This window comes from Papio anubis, chromosome 1 (genome assembly GCF_008728515.1).
Source record: "Papio anubis isolate 15944 chromosome 1, Panubis1.0, whole genome shotgun sequence".
Classification (NCBI taxonomy): Eukaryota; Metazoa; Chordata; class Mammalia; order Primates; family Cercopithecidae; genus Papio; species Papio anubis.
This window is the reverse complement of record NC_044976.1, coordinates 214743901-214761246: the sequence shown is the minus strand read 5'-3', so window position 1 is coordinate 214761246 and position 17346 is coordinate 214743901. Positions and strand designations below refer to the sequence as shown.

At 44.6% G+C, this 17346-nt stretch overlaps 1 protein-coding gene across 1 annotated transcript in view; it reads right to left on the bottom strand.

The window, feature by feature from the left end:
* The window catches only part of LOC101017432 (kinesin-like protein KIF26B), a 429407-nt gene extending 420045 nt beyond the window's left edge, over positions 1 to 9362 (bottom strand). The window contains exon 1 of the mRNA XM_031667904.1: positions 8554 to 9362. The gene's annotated coding sequence lies outside the window, so the exon portion shown is untranslated. The remainder of the gene's footprint in view (positions 1 to 8553) is intronic.
* Positions 9363 to 17346: the final 7984 nt, after the last annotated feature.

The following is a 17346-nucleotide window of genomic DNA, read 5'->3' as shown; positions in this document are numbered from 1 at the left end:
TTTTTGAAGAGCTGAACGTTGACTGAGCTCTCTGGGAAAATGGTGGGCATGAATCAGCAGGGAGCAGAGGGGATGGAATTCTAGAACGTGACGGAAAGTTCATGAAGACGAGGACATGGAAGCTAGTAGCTGCGCAGGGAAAAGTGAGGCCCACTTTGTGAGCAAGGATTTTGTTCCTAACATTCTGGGCATCCCATGGCGATGGGAAAGCGGGGGATCTGGAGTCTGAATCCCTCAGGGATGGTCCTTTCGCTGCACGTCCCCCACCCAGGACTGACCTTGGTGCACACTGTGCAGCTCCAAACCCACTTCCAGCAGCTGCCTGGTGGCACCTGTGTTGGATCCCTTCTATCCCCACTCAGATTACGACCCACATCTCTGCACTGTTCTGCTTGCCTCTGGCTCTAAACACACCCCAATCTTGTAATCATGGAGATTGGGAATGTCTTATTAAGGGGTGTCAGTCAGTGAGATGGTTCTTCAGCACAGTACCTGTGAGAAGAAAGACTTCAGTTAACACAGGTATTAGTCACTTGCTCCTAAGTGGGGAATGCCATATATAACACTGTACACCCTGGTTCTCTGAATTTACCTTAGGTAAATTTCCTAGCCCAAAAAAAAAAAGACAAAACATAAAAGTTCCTGAACCCTAAAACTTCCTTCCCCAAAGTCATAGGTCCTAGCAGCACGTACAACCCAATTCAGTAAACTCTAAGCGTCTTAGGCTGGCAAACAACCAAACTCTGAACATCTGATGAACGTCTGTCATGTGACCAACACTACGCTAGATGCAGGAAGTACAAAGATGAATGATGGAGAGGCAGAGAAGTGTCCACATAAGTTCAAGTGTGAACCAGAGCTGTGTCAGGCCAACTCAAGTTCTAAACACAGTTTCAGATCCATTCAGGCTTCCTTATTCCTCAAGGCCATCAGGTCAAGGCAAATCCACCCAAGCCATGCTCAGAATGCGGTCTAAAGAGTTTCTCAGGCAAATCCAGCCTGCTCAGAACTAGTTGGAAGAATTTTTTCTAAATGGACTTACAGCATATCTTACTTCCAATCAGTTCAAGTCCGTGAAAAGTAGTATTTCCAGTAAGGACTTAAGAAAATAGTAAATAGAATCATCATCTCTAATGTTCAAATGATCTCTTCCAAGTTCACTCTCATCACCTCCTTCCTGGCTCACCATGTGTGTAAATGCATCCACATCTCATGTGCTTTTCAACACAGACTGAAAACGCCACTGAATGTGAAATCAAATGAGACCTTGAGAGGCAGGGATTATTATTTCATTCACTAAATGAACTGATGATATGGACGTGAGGACAGGAACTCATGATATGGACCCACGGGTAGAGTCCTCTGTGTCTTCCTGAAACTTGACCTTAGTCATCTGCCACTGCCCAGTTCAACCTTATTCCTCTAGGCCTGCGTCTGTATCACACAAACGACCGATTAAGTCAAGCAGTCTACTGGTTCCATGTTGTGAAAAATCAATTAAAAAACTGACAGAATTGACCATTTTGTTATTTTGTTGAACTGAAGTACCTAATTAATTTAGCTAAAATTTTAAACCAATGGTGTGTGTAAACATTTCCCTAGGATGTATGAAGTTATATCAAATGTTTGAAAAGGGATACTTTCTCTCCATCCCAAATAATGGTTTTTTTAAAAACATGTTTATGCTTCTTTATGTATGTCTTGATTGGTGTCACATACTATACGGACACTAACTCTCTGCAATTTTCCCCATGAGTTAAGAGAGACTAGGATGTACTTTAGAAAATATGAGAGCGGAGTCGAAACCAGAAGCATCTGCAGAACTCAACCTGGTTCCCTCAGGAACACCCGGCCGGGCGCGGCGGCTCCGCCTGTCATCCCAGCACTCTGGGAGGCTGGGGCGCGCGGATCACTTGAGATTAGGAGTTCGAGGCCGGGCGCGGCGGCTCCGCCTGTCATCCCAGCACTTCGGGAGTCCGAGGCGGGCGGATCACTTGAGATCAGGAGTTCGAGGCCGGGCGCGGCGGCTCTGCCTGTCATCCCAGCACTCTGGGAGGCCGAGGCAGGCGGATCACTTGAGATCAGGAGTTCGACGCCGGGCGCGGCGGCTCCGCCTGTCATCCCAGCACTCTGGGAGGCCGAGGCGGGCGGATCACTTGAGATCAGGAGTTCGAGACCAGCCTGGTCAACATGGTGAAACCCCGTCTCTACTGAAAATACAAAAATTAGCCAGGTGTGCTGGTGGGCTCCTGTAATCCCAGCTACTCGGGAAGCTGAGACAGGAGAATCACCTGAACCCGGGAGGTGGAGGTTGCAGTGAGCCGAGATCATGCCCCTGCACTCCAGCAGCCTGGGTGACAGAGCAGGACTCTGTCTCAGAAAAAAAAAAAAAAAAAAAAGACAAGAAAAGAACTAGTCTGAACCCTTTCCTCACTTCCACCTCTGGAAATTCTCTTCTCTCTATTCCTAACACAGCTAGACCCGAAAAAAAAATTCAGCCATTTAGATAAAAAACCAAAAGCCTGCTACATACCTGATTCAGGTTTACATTGTTCAAGGGTAGTCTTATTAACTTTGGCTCCTTAGGAAGACAAGTCAACTCATAAAGCAATTCAGAAAAAGGAAAGGAGTCATTGTAAAATTTTAAAAGGAAAGCTATCCAACTCCTCCAAAGATGTAAGACAGGGGTGTGCAGAGGAACTATGGAAGGATTGTCCCGTATAGTTAGACCCTCAGGCTTTGCTTCTTGCCTTCAGAACAGAAGAAGAGAGGGAGGGGAGGAAAGAGAGGGGAGACTTGTAACAGATCCTCTCACTTTATGACTTGGAGGGAAATGAGAGCCTAGAGACCCCGTGGGAGGTTTCCAACACAACCGTGCCGCCTTCCATTTCTGTAGCTCCTTCCTCTGAAAAACCTCTAGGCGTTTTATGAACCTTGCCATAGACTCCGTGTCCACAGCCCCTCAGGACACAACACAGGCCACCATTATGGTCTATATTCCTTAAAGGAAGAACTCAAAACAGTCAAACAGACTTACTTCTCACGGGGATTCTGCCCATGGGAAATCAGAGTTTTAACTCGCAAATTCAAAGACTTATTCATATTGATGTTTCTTCCAAGAAGACAAAGCAAAATAACTACATTCCATTTTATGCATTTTCCTAAACAAAAAAATAAAAAGAAAGAAATTGGCTGGGTGCGGTGGCTCATGCCTGTAATGCCAGCACTTTGGGAGGCTGAGGCTGGCGGATCACCTGAGGTTGGGAGTTCAAGACCATCCTGACCAACATGGAGAAACCCTGTCTCTACTAAAAATACAAAATCAGCTGGGCGTGGTGGCACATGCCTGTAATCCCAGCTACTCGAGAGGCTGAGGCAGGAGAATTGCTTGAACCCAGGATACAGAGGTTGCAGTGAGCAGAGATTGCGCCATTGCACTCCAGCCTGGGCAACAGGAGTGAAACTCCGTCTCCAAAAAAAAAAAAAAGAAAGAAAGAAAGAAATCTTCCTTCTTTATGACCAGGCTGTTGCCCCAAGAATCTCTTCACTACCAGTAGCCATCTGCTGGGAGGCTCAATTCTACCTTCAAAGACCTGGAAGCCACCAGGGCTGGGGGAATCAGATCTGGGCACTTTGTTCATTTGTGTCAAGAGCAGAGTCCACACTGGTCATTTGTTCCCCATACCTGACCAAATCCACGCCCCGCAAGGGTCTAACCCCACAACATCTCCTGTGTCTGTCAACCACCCCCTCCTGCAGCACCAGTGCCAATCCCAGCGTCATCTCTGCTGCCAGCTCCCCAGACTCAGTCATCACCGAAACAGACTCATCAGGACATTGCCAAGCAAAAACAAAACAAAAGAGACAAACCAGGTAGAAGACAGAGTGAAAACAAGGTTTTTCTTAGCCTTGGGGATAGGATTAGGAAAGATTAAACACACACACACATACACACACACAAGACTTGAGTCGAAAGCCTCTCTAAATTACATTTCTCGGATTTTATTATATTATCTTTGTGGCACAGTTATTAAACATTAAAGATAATGACTTCATTCTGTAAGTAACCTAATATTGAACATGATTGAGAAGCAGACCTGGGCTTTGAAGAAAACTCTGAATGTTAAAATTCAAGAGCAGGGATGGCACAGAAGTAGTTTGGGCCACGAGGTTAATGAACGGTCGGCCAGAGGGGGGCCGCAGACGTTTTATTAGGAAGAAGCTGTGTCATTACCGCATTGCTTCTGTGACCCACCGAGAACCGAGGGAAGGTGGAAAGGGAAATGGCCTGGCAGACGCACATTTGGTTGACTCCACTGACAGCAATCTGCTTCCAGAATCGTTCAGTGAAGTTAGAGAAGCACTGCCTAAAGATACTCCCGGGAGACAGGGTCAGAAGGGAGGCCCCTATGTCACACAGAAAACCAGATGCCTAAGGCAGTGAGAAGTGTCGGTGAGTTACCACATTTTTTAAATGACGTCCAATGAAAAGGTAAAATAGTACCCAACTGGGGGAAAATGGGCAAGGGGGAAGTAGAGGCAGGTGAAGCACCTGCCTCGAGATCCCGAGGAGAAGGAGCCGTGCACCATCCCCTCTGAAATGAGCCACTTGCAAGGACCGTGAGGACTTATACAGTGACACTGAGCCCCTCTGCCGCCTTGCCAGCCAGCCAGCCCACGTCAGAATGAATGGGGGGTTTCACCGGGCAGCTGGCAGTGACGGCTCCCTCTCCTCCCCAGTGCACCAGTTTCCGGTACCCCATGTGCACTCAAAGCTGAGAGGACAGTCTGGAACACAGTTCAGAGGGTTTCCCAGACTGCACACTCAGGATTTGAACAAATACCATGACAAGGTTCTCAGTAACTTCAGGGTGAATTCGATGTCATCAGATTGCTTTCTTCCTCACACCCTGCTGGGTAGAGTGTTTTGATGGTGGAGAATGGAAGGAATTTCACATCCAGTCTTGCACGCCTCTAAATGTATTATCTATGCAGCCCAGGATGATTTTCAAAAGGAAATTGCGTCACCTCCCCCATGTCTATAACCCTTCAACAGCTTTCCAGTCATCTCTTGGGAAAGTCCCTTGGCTCACCCAGCCCCAGGAGACCTGATCTGGCACACCTCTGCCATCCCTCACCCCTGGGCTCAAGCCATTCTGTCCTCTCCCAGTTCCCCGCACCAAGGCCTTTCTGCACATTCCCTCTCTCTGAAAAGCACTCTACCGCACTATCTCTGGGCCCCACACTGTCACTGCCACCTCCTCCGTGGCAAGAACACCCCTTCCTACCCACCCCTTAGGTCGCAGCTTAAATGCCAGGTCCTCAACAAGGCAGGTCCCCTCTGTTACCTGTTCTTCAATCCTGCATGTCTTTGTAACTAATAACACTCATAGTTTCTAGTCAAACATCCATCTTTCCCAGTGAAGAACAGGAATCTGTCTTTCTTGCTCACTGCTGTGGTCTTGTCGGGTGCAGGGTCTAGTTTATGCAAGATGCTCAAGAGAACAGTAGGTGTCCAGGATGTATCACCCATTGAATAGGAGGACCTGGGCACTGACAGCAACACAAGGCCTGCATGCTTGGGTCACAAAGCAGTGGAGGGATCAGGGAATAGGAGATGGGGAAGGGCAGGGATTCAGAATGCAACCAAAGAGAAATTTTATCTTCTTTGGAAGATTTTCCAAGACTTGGGCTAAATCTAATACTTGTTGGACTCAAAGTAGTCAAGTGCTTTAGAGCTACACTAGGCCAAGAATAATAGATTGTTTGCAAAAATGTCCTCAATTACTCTCCTCCATGTATCCCTGCCTCTTTGCAATGTACCTTTGCAGTTCCTCCTCTCAAAGAAGTCAGTTTTCCTTCTCTTTAAGTCAGGACTGGCTCTGTGACTTCTTTAGCCAAGAAAATACAGCAGAAGTGATGCTGTGCCAGTTGAACTTGGGCCTCAAGAGGTCATGCATGCTTCTGCTCACTTTCCTACATCCCTGCCCAGTTGCCACTTGAACAAGCCCAGGCTAGCCTTCTGGAAGATAAAAGATCACAGGGAAAAGAGACAAGACCCCCAGCTGAGGCCAACTTAGAACACCCAGCACTCAATGGCCTGGAAGCTGACCACAGACACATGAGGGAGCCCAGCTGAAACCAGAACTGACCAGCTGGGCCAGCCTAAACTGCTAGTCTGCAGAATCATGGCTAAATAGCTGCTGTTTTAAGACACTAAGTTTTGTAGTGGTTTGTTATACAGTAACAGATAACTGATACACCAAGTAGGGTCAGAGGCTTTTGAACAGAGCAACTCCATCTTGAATAGGAGCTGGGTAAAATGAGGCTGAGACCTACTGGGCTCCACTCCCAGGAGCTTAGGCATTCTTAATCACAGGATGAGACAGGAGGTTGGCACAAGATACAGGTCCTAAAGACCTTGATGATAAAACAGGTTGCAGTAAAGAAGCCGGACAAATCCTACCAAGATGGCCACGAGAGTGAACTCTGGTTGTCCTCACTGCTACACTCCAACAAGCACCATGACAGTTTACAAATGCCATGGCAACATCAGGAAGTTACCCTATATGGTCTAAAAAGGGGAGGCATGAATAATCCACCCCTCGTTTAGCATATCATGAAAAACTAACCATAAAAGTGGGCAACCAGGAGCCCTCGGTTCTGATCTGTCTATGGAGTAGCCATGCTTTTGTTTCTTTACTTCTCTAATAAACTTGCTTTCACTTTGTGGACTCGTCTCGAATTCTTTCTTGCATGAGATCCAAGAACCCTCTCATAGGGTCTGGACTGGAACTCCTTTCCAGTAACAGTAGGTACTGAGGATGCAGAAATGAGTAAAGTATACCTAGGTGAGATAGACACTACTTCCATTCATTCATTCATTCAGTAAAGGTTTGATGAAGCACCTACTGAATGCTAGACTCTGTATTAGATCCTGGAGATAAAGAGGTGAGAAGACACAGTCCCTGACCCCAAGTAAAAGAGAATATAGATCATAAATAGGCAATTCTAAAATAAAGTGGATGAAGTACTAAGACAGGAGTAAGGAAGCCTAACAGAGTTGGAGGAAGGATGGAGGGTAGGATGGTTTGGGAGGGAGGGTAGTTTGGGGAGACTTCTCAGAGAAAGTGATGTCTAAGCAGAGACCTAAAGGATGGTTTGCTTGGTCAGGAACAACAGAAAAGGATTTTCTAAGCAGGGTGTTGCTGCTTCAATCTATACCACGTGCAGGCAAAAGGAGGATGACACGTATTGTTTCCATTACACTTCCTGATGTTGTTCCTCTCTTTGTTGGTCTTTTGAATGAACTGTGAAAACTCAGGAATAAACTCCCAACTCTCCTGGAGAAGAACTGGGAATTTGGAACCTATCACCACATAAAGGGTTTCAAATGAACATACCCCCACCCCCAAAAAAGGAAAGAAATTCAGATGGATGAGAAAGGAAAACCCAGAGACTCTGATTCTGTAGTGATTCAAGGGGAAAAAAGACTTCAGGATTTCATTTGAGCCACAAAGTCACAATTTAAGTCAGCAATTTTCACCCTTGACATTGCACACCACTCCTGATTATGCCAATTAATTAAAGTGGGTGCATCTGGTTCTTTCTCATTTTCTGCTATCAGGCAAAGGGGAGCTACTAATGAATGTTTATTAGATGATTTTTTCAAGTCCATACACTTGCTGAGTCGAAAATCAAAATAATAATAATTGACTGGGGCAATAGAAGGTTCCCAATGCCTGGATACCTATAGCATGCCGGTAATTTCTTCGATGATAGTCTTCTCTTCAGCGACAGAAGATGCTTTCAAATCCTGCCCTGTAACCACATTTATGACTAAACCAAAATTCTAATTTCATTATGCTTTATAAAGAGTGTTGTCTGAGTTGATCAATCAGCTCTGGTGAAGATTCCAAAATTAATGGTGATGCAGAGAGAAACATTTTGTCACCGAGATACTTACTGTTAGTCACCAAATCTAACAGCCATTGGCTACAAACCAACCCGACTTCCTCTATATGTAAGTCATGCAGAAAAAGGTAGCATTAACTTCAGAAGCATTCAAATATAATGGAACCCATTATGTTAGCTGCCTGTGTCACAGGCATGGAAGGTTATTTAAAAAAAAAAAAAAAGAAACAGTTGTGGCATTGTTGAGATTGACTTTCTTCTTCCCAACAAAAACTCCCTTCCTTGAACCAACAACAGTAAACTGAAAACAGGGTATTCAATTGCCATGAAGTCTTTTAGGGAAAAAGAAATATTTTAGGGGGAAAAAAAAAATCAAGACCTTTGGGTTATCCTTATTTCTGTAATTATAGGGAGGTTATGAGTATTAATTCACAAACCTATGCATGGCATAGCTCTTCTTCCCCAAAACATAAAGGAACCAGACAAAATTAGAATCAACTCATTTAGACTTAAGCCATTCGGAACCCCATCATCCATGCATTCTGTGACTCTGTCTGTCCGGGAGTCCTACTGGCCCAGCGGCCCACCACAGTCAGGCAAGACTTCACCCCTGATGGACCCCCAATTTTTATGACATACGTTCCCATGTCCTTCTTCCACACGAGTGCCATCTTTCCCAGGGAAATGTGCTCAATACTCTTTGGTGTCAGCTTTCACTGCTGGTTGGAAATATGTTCCGGAGGTAGTTAGAACTGATCGTTAAATGGGCTGCTGCATTCTCCTCAATCCATTTATGCTGTCCATTTTCCTGTCTTCTGTTGGTTGCTAAGGAGATTAGTGTGAAATGGGGTCCCTGTCCTAAGGGGTTAATCATTTTACACTGCTCACTCCCCACAGAAGTCATAATCCGCTGTGTGTGAAATCACATTCAGTTGCTGTGAAAATGATTACGATGCTCCGAGTGGGACATGATAGCTTCAGGTGGGAGATAAGTAGTCAGAGCAGATGGACTCCGAGAGCGTTCCCAGGAATTATGCTCACTCCGAAAGTAGAGTGGGATGAAAAGATGGTACATATAATATGTAAGAATATGAATATATGAAAAAAAATAATTTGGTACATGGAACTTAACTCTGCTGGTGGATTTCCCAGCTGTTTCCTTTTCTGTTCTTTTTTTTTTTTTTTAAGCCTATCATAGTACTATTGGAATACTCAAAAGATAATTAGCAAAACCCAGAAGATGGTGGGAAAAATAAGTATGAAAGATGGAAAGGAGTTGTCACTTTTCGATGAAATTCCCAAGTAACTACTGAAGTTAGCAATTCCTTGCTCTCCCGTGGGCATGCGTCAGTAAAGAGATCAGGCCGGGCGCGGTGCCTCACGCCTGTTAATCTTGGGAGGCCAACGCGGTCGGATCACCTGAGGTCGGAGTTTGAGACCAGCCTGACCAATATGGAGAAACCCCATCTCTAATAAAAATACAAAATTAGCCGGGGGTGGTGGCGCATGCCTGTAATCCCAGCTAATTGGAAGGCTGAGGCAGGAGCATCGCTTGAACCCGGGAGGTGCAGGTTGCGGTGAGCCGAGATCGTGCCATTGCACTCCAGTCTGGGCAACAAGAGCGAAACTCCGCCACAGGAAAAAAAAAAGAAAAGAAAAATAGAGAGATGAGACACACAGAGACCCTCAGATCAAAGGCTCTTAATAATTACACAATCCACCCAATAATTTGGAAGGAAAAAAACAGATTTATATACTTTATAAAAAACTAGAAATAACTAAAACAATATGCAAACAGTGTCCGATTTTAAGACTCAAATTCTGCTTTTTAATGGCTTAAAGTAACAAACATTAACCAGTACATGAAATGAACCATATATGAATCCCTTAAAAAAAGTTTAATAAAAATGAAATGAAATCATTAAAAATATATACTGATCACCACAATGGAAAAATAGCCCTAGACCTGTGAATATTTTCCTGTTATATGTGATAAACAGGTTTCTGAAAAGTTTTAAGAAAATTTTTTTAAAATTTTGGGTTTTTTTTTTGAGACAGAGTCTTGCTGTGTTACCAGGCTGGAGTGCAGTGGCAGGATCTCGGCTCACTGCAACCTCCACCTCCTGGGTTCAAGCGATTCTCCTATCTCTGCTTCTCGAGTAGCTAAGATTACAGGCACATGCCACCACAGCTGGCTAATTTTTTGTATTTTTAGTAGAGACGGGGTTTCACCATGTTGGCCAGGCTGGTCCCAAACTCCTGACCTCAAGTGATCTGCCCATTTCGGCCTCCGAAAGTGTTGCAATTACAGGCGTGAGCCATCGCACCCAGCCAAAATTTTCAAATTGCATGAAATTTTTAATGTTTTGGAAAAGTTTGCTACTTAAATTTACCTTGCACCAACTCCTTTTATAAAGTGAGGAATCTTTCATTAATTTATGAATAGCCACCACCTAATTTATTTTTCTTGTGAATATACCAAAAAAATCTAGATGTCTTGAAAATGGAACAAGTTTGTATCCTGTTATTTTTCAGCACAATTAGGATATAGTTCTTCAGTGGCTTAAGAATCAATATTTAAAATGTGTGAGTTTGATGCGTTTCTATTGCCATCTTGGCGCACTGCAACCTCCGCCTTCCAGATTCAAGCAATTCTCGTGCCTCGCCCACCTCAGTAGCTGGGATTACAGGTGTGTAATCCCAGATTTGGTGTGTAACACCAAATCCCGCTAAGTTTTGTATTTTTAGTGGAGATGGGGTTTCGACATGTTGGCCAGGCTGGTGTCGAACCCCTGAACTCAGGTGATCCACCCAAAAGTGGATCTGGCTTCCCAAAGTGCTGGGATTACAGGCATGAGCCACCCACACCCAGCCTGAGTTTGAGTTTTGCTTTACCTTGTCCTACCCATCCCAGCCACAGGTTATCCACAGGTACCCCCACAGACTAGGTGACATCCTGATGTATGATGAGTAAGTTGTACAAAATGAGGCTCCCACAGGAACTTCTATTCTCAGGAGCCCTACCCTGCCAAAGTAGCAAAGCTGGGGGAAGCGGTGATCCTCTTGAGTTGGCATTCATTCTCTTGATGTTCTTTTTTCCTTTCCTTTTTTTTTTTTTTTTTTTTAAGAGAGAGAGTCTTGCTCTGTCACCCAGGCTGGAGTGCAGTGGTGCCATATAGCTCACTGCAGCCTTGAAATCCTGGACTCAAGGAATCCTCCCACCTCAGCCTCCCAAGTAGCTGGGATTATAGCTATGCACCACCACACCTGGCTAATTATTATTTTTCATTTTTTTAAGTTTTTCGGTAGAGATGGAGCCTTACTTTGTTGCTTGCCTGTGGAGCAGACTGAACCCAACCCACAGTGGGGCACCAGGCTGGTGTCAAGTGATCCTCCCTCCCCGACCTCCCAGAGTACTGGGATTATAGGTGTAAGCCACTACCACACTTGGCCTTTTTTTTCCTTTCAATTTTAGGAAATATCTCATCTGGAATATTCCACCTGAGAGACTTCAGGAGTAGAAATGAACATACTTGAGTAATAAATCAAAACCTCAGGAAATGTAAACTTTTGAGAATGGAATTCAATGAGCACAGATCTACAACACCAGCAAGCATAGGTAAAGGAAAGCAATTTCCCTGTGGCAAATTGAATTAATGATCAAGATTCTCTACCTGTATCTATACCTTCTGCCATGTGACTTTGCCGTTCCTTCCACTAGAGGCAGAATATGTTCCCTACTGGACTGGGGGTCATGCGAGCGGCTCTAGCTAACGGAGCATGGGCAGAAACGAGGTGCATCCGCTCTAGACCTTAGGAGGCATTGCACGTTTCCGCTCATGCATGTTTCTGCTAGGCACTCTTGGAATAAATTCTGCCACTGCCATGAGGAGAACATGCTGTATGGATCCGAGGGGGATGAGAGACGTGTGGAGCAGTCTGAACCCAGCCCACAGGGGGGCACCAAGCAGAGCTGAGCCCAGCCTGGACCAGCAGACCCTAAATGACTCCCAGACACAAGAGCAAAAATAATTATTGTTTTTGTTTGTTTGCTTGTTTGTTTGTTTGTTTGTTGAGACAGAGTTGCACTCTTGTTGTCCAGGCTGGAGTGCAGTGGCGCGATCTCTGCTCGCTGCAATCTCCACCTCCTGGGTTTAAGCAATTCTTGTGCCTCAGCCTCCTGGGTATCTGGGATTACAGACGCGCACCACCACACCTGGCTAATTTTGTATTTTTATTAGAGACGGGGTTTTCTCCATGTTGGTCAGGCTGATCTTGAACTCCCAACCTCAGGTGATCCGCCCACCTCGGCCTCCCAAAGTGCTGGGATTACAGGCGTGAGCCACCGCACCCAGCCAAAAGAATTTCTTAATAACTCCTACAACATTCCCCACTGTGGGGATGCCACTAACTGCTGTTAGGGGGTTCTGGGAGACGACTCCTTCTGGCTACTTCCTGCTGAAAAGGGGTGTCCAATGGGGAGCAGCAGCTAGGCTCCTCCTGGGGTCGATCTGGACCTCAAGAGGAGAGGATTGCCCCACTCACAGAAGCAATCAAACTCCAAATGGTTCTGTCAACTGAGCCACACATGGACACACCATTCTTCCAAATTACACTCTTAAATCACTCAAGGGAGGATCTCCTTACAGAGCAGCCAAAATCAATGAAGCTAAAGATTTACGAGGGAGTCAAGCTAAAAAAAAAAAAAATGAAGCAAATGAGTTTTAAGAGTTTTAAGCTCATATTAGTTTATGTATATGAGTACTAACTTTGCATAATAAAATGCCTCAGAGCTACAATTTTAAAAAATGATTTAGCACAAGCTAAAAAAAAAAAAAAGTGATTACTTGGGGAGAAATGAGAACAGTCAGCTTTTGATGAAGATCTATGTGGCCACTGCTTCACAAAGATAGAATAAAAGCATCAGGCATTAGCCCCAAAACCTCAAAGTGCAATCAAGAAAGTAAATGTAGGCTGGGCACGGTGACGCACACCTGTGATCCCAGCACTTTGGGAGGCTGAGGTGGGAGGATCACTTGAGCCCAGGAGTTCGAGACCAGCTTGGGCAAGATGGCAAAACTCCATCTCTACAAAAAATTTACAAAATTAGCCCCGTGGGATAGTGCATGTCTGTAGTCCCAGCTACTCAGCAAGCTGAAGCTAGAGGATTGCTTGAGCCCAGGAATTTAAGGCATTAGTGAGCCACAATTGTATAATTGCACCATTGCACTCCAGCCTGGGTGACAAAGCAAGACCCCATTGCTAAAACAAAGAAAAGGAAAGAAAAAGAAGAAAAGAAAGTGAATGTACTCTGTCTGCTGATGAGCATGGGTGCCTAAAACAACAAAGAAGGAGGGATAAGAAGACCCCTTCTCTTGACTTCAGCTAATTATGAGTTCTTTGAGTTCTTTTCAGACACATATGGCTCCAAAACTACCTGGAAACACATTTCTTAGCACAGTTCCACGCATGGGAACAGTGGCTAACATTCCATGATCCATCCCCATCTCCCTCAAGAAGGCCACGTGCTCCATAAGCACGGCAGAGGCTTCGTAAGAAACTGGCTGTCAGACAGTTGCGCGAAAGCTGGGCTCTAAACAGAATGAATCTGAGGAAAGCCTGGGCCGTGGGCTTAGAATCCAGCTGTTTTGAAATTGATTCATTCCTTACTCCTGCATGGAGGCAAGTCTCATAGTGGTTACTTGGTACTTCACCCATCCAAGAGATCAGTGAGTCTCCATTTCATAGGCCAGAAAACAGAAAGATGAGCTAACTTTCTAAAAGCTAAACAGCAAGCGTGTGGCAGAGCTGGGGCTGGAATTAATGAGCCCAGTGTACTGGGCCCAGATAGAAGTTTCCCTTCTTTAGAGTGGAAAAGCAGAATACAAGAGATGCATCAAAAGCAGAGTGTAAACATGTGAGGGTAGGAGTAGGTAGAATTTCTTTTCTAGGGAATCCTCATCACCGATGTTTATCTTCATCTTTCCTTCTAACAAATTAAGACTTAGTAAGCATGCTGACTATTCCCCACACTAGACTTCTGGAAAGAAAAATAAATTTCTGATTCAAGAAAGGAAATGCTCATGCCCAACAGAAAAAGCAGAGACCTGCCTTTATGTCAAGGCTATTGATTTAGGCCAGAAATTCTGAATGCAAAGTAATGAAATAAAGGAGTTCTGAAAATGGTAAGTGATGTAAAATAAAGGGTATACTTAATATGTCCATGACTTGAAAAGAGGACACTTTGGCAGCAAAATCAGTGCAAAGAAATGAACAGTCAACAGTACCGGATGAAAATGGACGAAGAGTCCCGCTGACTGAAACACGAGAAAGAGGATGCTGATGGCATCCAGTGAACAATACAGGTAAATTGTTCTCCTCAAATGTACGCATGGTGTAGAGTCTGAAGTGTGATTTCTATGGCAATACTTGGGGAAAATTATAGCAGGCTATTGTAGGTACAGTTCTTCCTTTTGTTATTATGCCACCTCCCTTTTTCCCTAACCCTTTTAAAATAATTTTCCTGCCTGCCCACTTTTACTCACTCCCAGTATTTAATAATTTCACCCCACCCCTTCCTAATTTTTTCCCTCCATGCTTTGCCATGAGCCATCAGTGAAACTGAGATACCAGCCTATGATGAAATTATTTGCAAGATGTTGACCATGAAAGGGGACAAGAATCTACAATAGCTATTCATGGCCAGGAATGAGGGCAGCGTACCTCCTTGTGGTTTTACCTGATGCACTAGGGGTTCTTCCAACTCCCATCCTCCCTGCAGTTCTACTCCAAGCCCCCTTCCCACTTCCCAGTCACCATGACTGCAGAAACTGCTGCACCCAAGAAGGGCATTGGCAGAGAATGGTTGGGCAAAGAATGGCGTTAGAAGTGAAAGAAAAAAAGAATGAAACCTGTAGCTTTTCATTAGGTTTCTTTTACTTTTTTTTAAGTGGCTTTTGTTGGTTGGTTGGTTTGTTTACAAACAAAATCCAATATTAATCCCCCTAAAAATAACTTATCTAAAACTTGTTTTGGTTAATGAGGCCAGGGGTTTAGAGCCACACAGGCTCAGCCTTCACCTAGCACACTCCCCACAAAGCAGCCTGCAGGGCACCTCCAGGGAGCCCCAGGGCACTGAGGAAGGCAGTTTGGACATCACTGAACAGAAATCCCTAGTTAAAACACCCATGTGGGTAACAGCCACAGATACAGATGGGCTCACATAGAGTGAAGACACAGATCAGGCTATTGACTCATAAAGGTCTAAAATCCTCCTCCTAGACTTTTGTAGTAAAACTCCCAAACTCACTTCCCACGCTACATGAGTTCCCTGGGGCTGCTGTAACAAACCGCCACGAGCTTGCTGGCTTAGAACAACAGAAATTCATTCCTCATACTTCCAGAGGCCGAAAGTCCAAAATCAAAGGTGTCAGCAAAGCGAGTTCCTTCTGCAGAGCCTAAGAGAGGATCCATTCCACGCCCCTCTCCTAGTGCTTGCTGGTGGCCAACAATCTGTGGCATTCCTGGCCTATAAACAGTCTCTGCCTCCACCTTCGCATGGCCTTCTCCTCTGTGCTTGTGTCTCCTCCATTTCTGTCTCTCACGACACTTATCATTGAAATCAGGTTCCACCCTAATCTAAGATCTCATCTCAAGATCCTTACCTTAATTACATCTGTAAAGACCTTTATTCCAGGAGGTGACTTCAGCAACATGGCAAAATAGGAAGTGCAAGACCCTCTTTGTCCCTAGAGAGACACCAATTCAACAAAAATATATAGACTACTTCCCTCTGTGAGAAATACAGAAACCAGTTAAGAGGTTCCTGCACCTCAGGCTGCTGCAAAACCAGATGATCAAAAAGCTGGCAGAGAAATTCATGGCATCCATTCACCATAGTCCCTCCCCCAGGTCAGCACAGTGTAAGCAAGAGGAAACTTCCAGCTCCTCACTTCGCCCTGGAGAGAGGAAGAGTAGACTGGACCATAGTCCAATGTCCAGGCTTTTCAAGGAGACTGCCCAAGAGATGGTTTAGGATAGGAAAGGGTGCCAGGCCAAGGGAATTTGAGAATAAAGGAAATGGTTCAGATCAGCATGTACTGAATTGCCATAGTCCATGCCCTCTAGCTCAGCACAAAATAAACAGGAGAAAACCCCCACTCCTGGCTTCTCCCCAGGGAGAGAAAGAGTTGGAGCATGCATTCAAAGTTCTAGCTTTTCAGGGAGAATTTTTTTTTTTAAGATGGAAGTCTCGCTCTGTTGCCCAGGCTGGAGTGTAGGAGTGCAATCTCAACTCACTGCAACCTCCACCTCTCGAGTTCAAGTGATTCTCCTGCCTCAGCCTCCTGAGTAGTTGGGATCACAGGCACCTGCCACCACACCTGGCTAATTTTTTAATAGAGTCGAGGTTTTGTCACATTGGCCAGGCTGGTCTAGAACTCCTGACCTCAGGTGATCCACCCACCTCAGCCTCCCAGAGTGCTGGGATTACAGACATGAGCCACCATGCTTGGCCCAGGGAGAATTTTTAAAGCAACAAAAGAAAAGCAACTTGTCACATACAATAGAACCCCTAAAAGGCTATCAGTGGACTTCACAGCATAAACCTTGCATGCAAGAAGCAAGTGAGATAATATATTCAAAGTGCTGAAAGAATAAAAACCTGTCAACCAAGAATACTTTCCAAGAATAACGACTTTCCCAAATAACCAAAAGCAGCGGGAGTTCCTCGCTACTAGACTGACTTTACAAGAATTACTAAAGCGAGTCCTTCAAGATTAAATGAAAGGATGCTAGATAGGAAAATGAAAGCATATAAAAGTATAAAGTTCACTACCAAAGGTAAACATATAAACAAATACAGAATACTATAATACTGTAACAGTAGTGTGTAAATCACTTTTAATTCTGGTATACAGATTAAAAGACAAAAGTATACAACCATCTGATCTTTGACAAACCCGACAAAAACAAGCAATGGGGAAAGGATTCCCTATTTAATAAATGGTGTTGGGAAAACTGGCTAGCCAGATGCAGAAAATTGAAACTGGATCCCTTCCTTACGTCTTATACAAAAATTATCTCAAGATGGCTTAAAGACTTAAAGACCTAAAACCATAAAAACCCTAGAAGAAAATCTAGGCATTACCATTCAGGACATAGGCATGGGCAAAGACTTCATGACTAAAAGACCAAAGCAGTGGCAACAAAAGCTAAAATTGGCAAATGGGATCGAATTAAACTAAAGAGCTTCTGCACAGCAAAAGAAACTATCATCAGAGTGAACAGGCAACCTACAGAATGGAGAAAATTTTTGTAATCTATCCATCTGACAAAGGGCTAATATCCAGAATCTACAAGGAACTTAAACAAATTTACAGGGAAAAAAAATAAACAACCCCATTAAAAAGTGGGCAAAGGATATAAACAGAC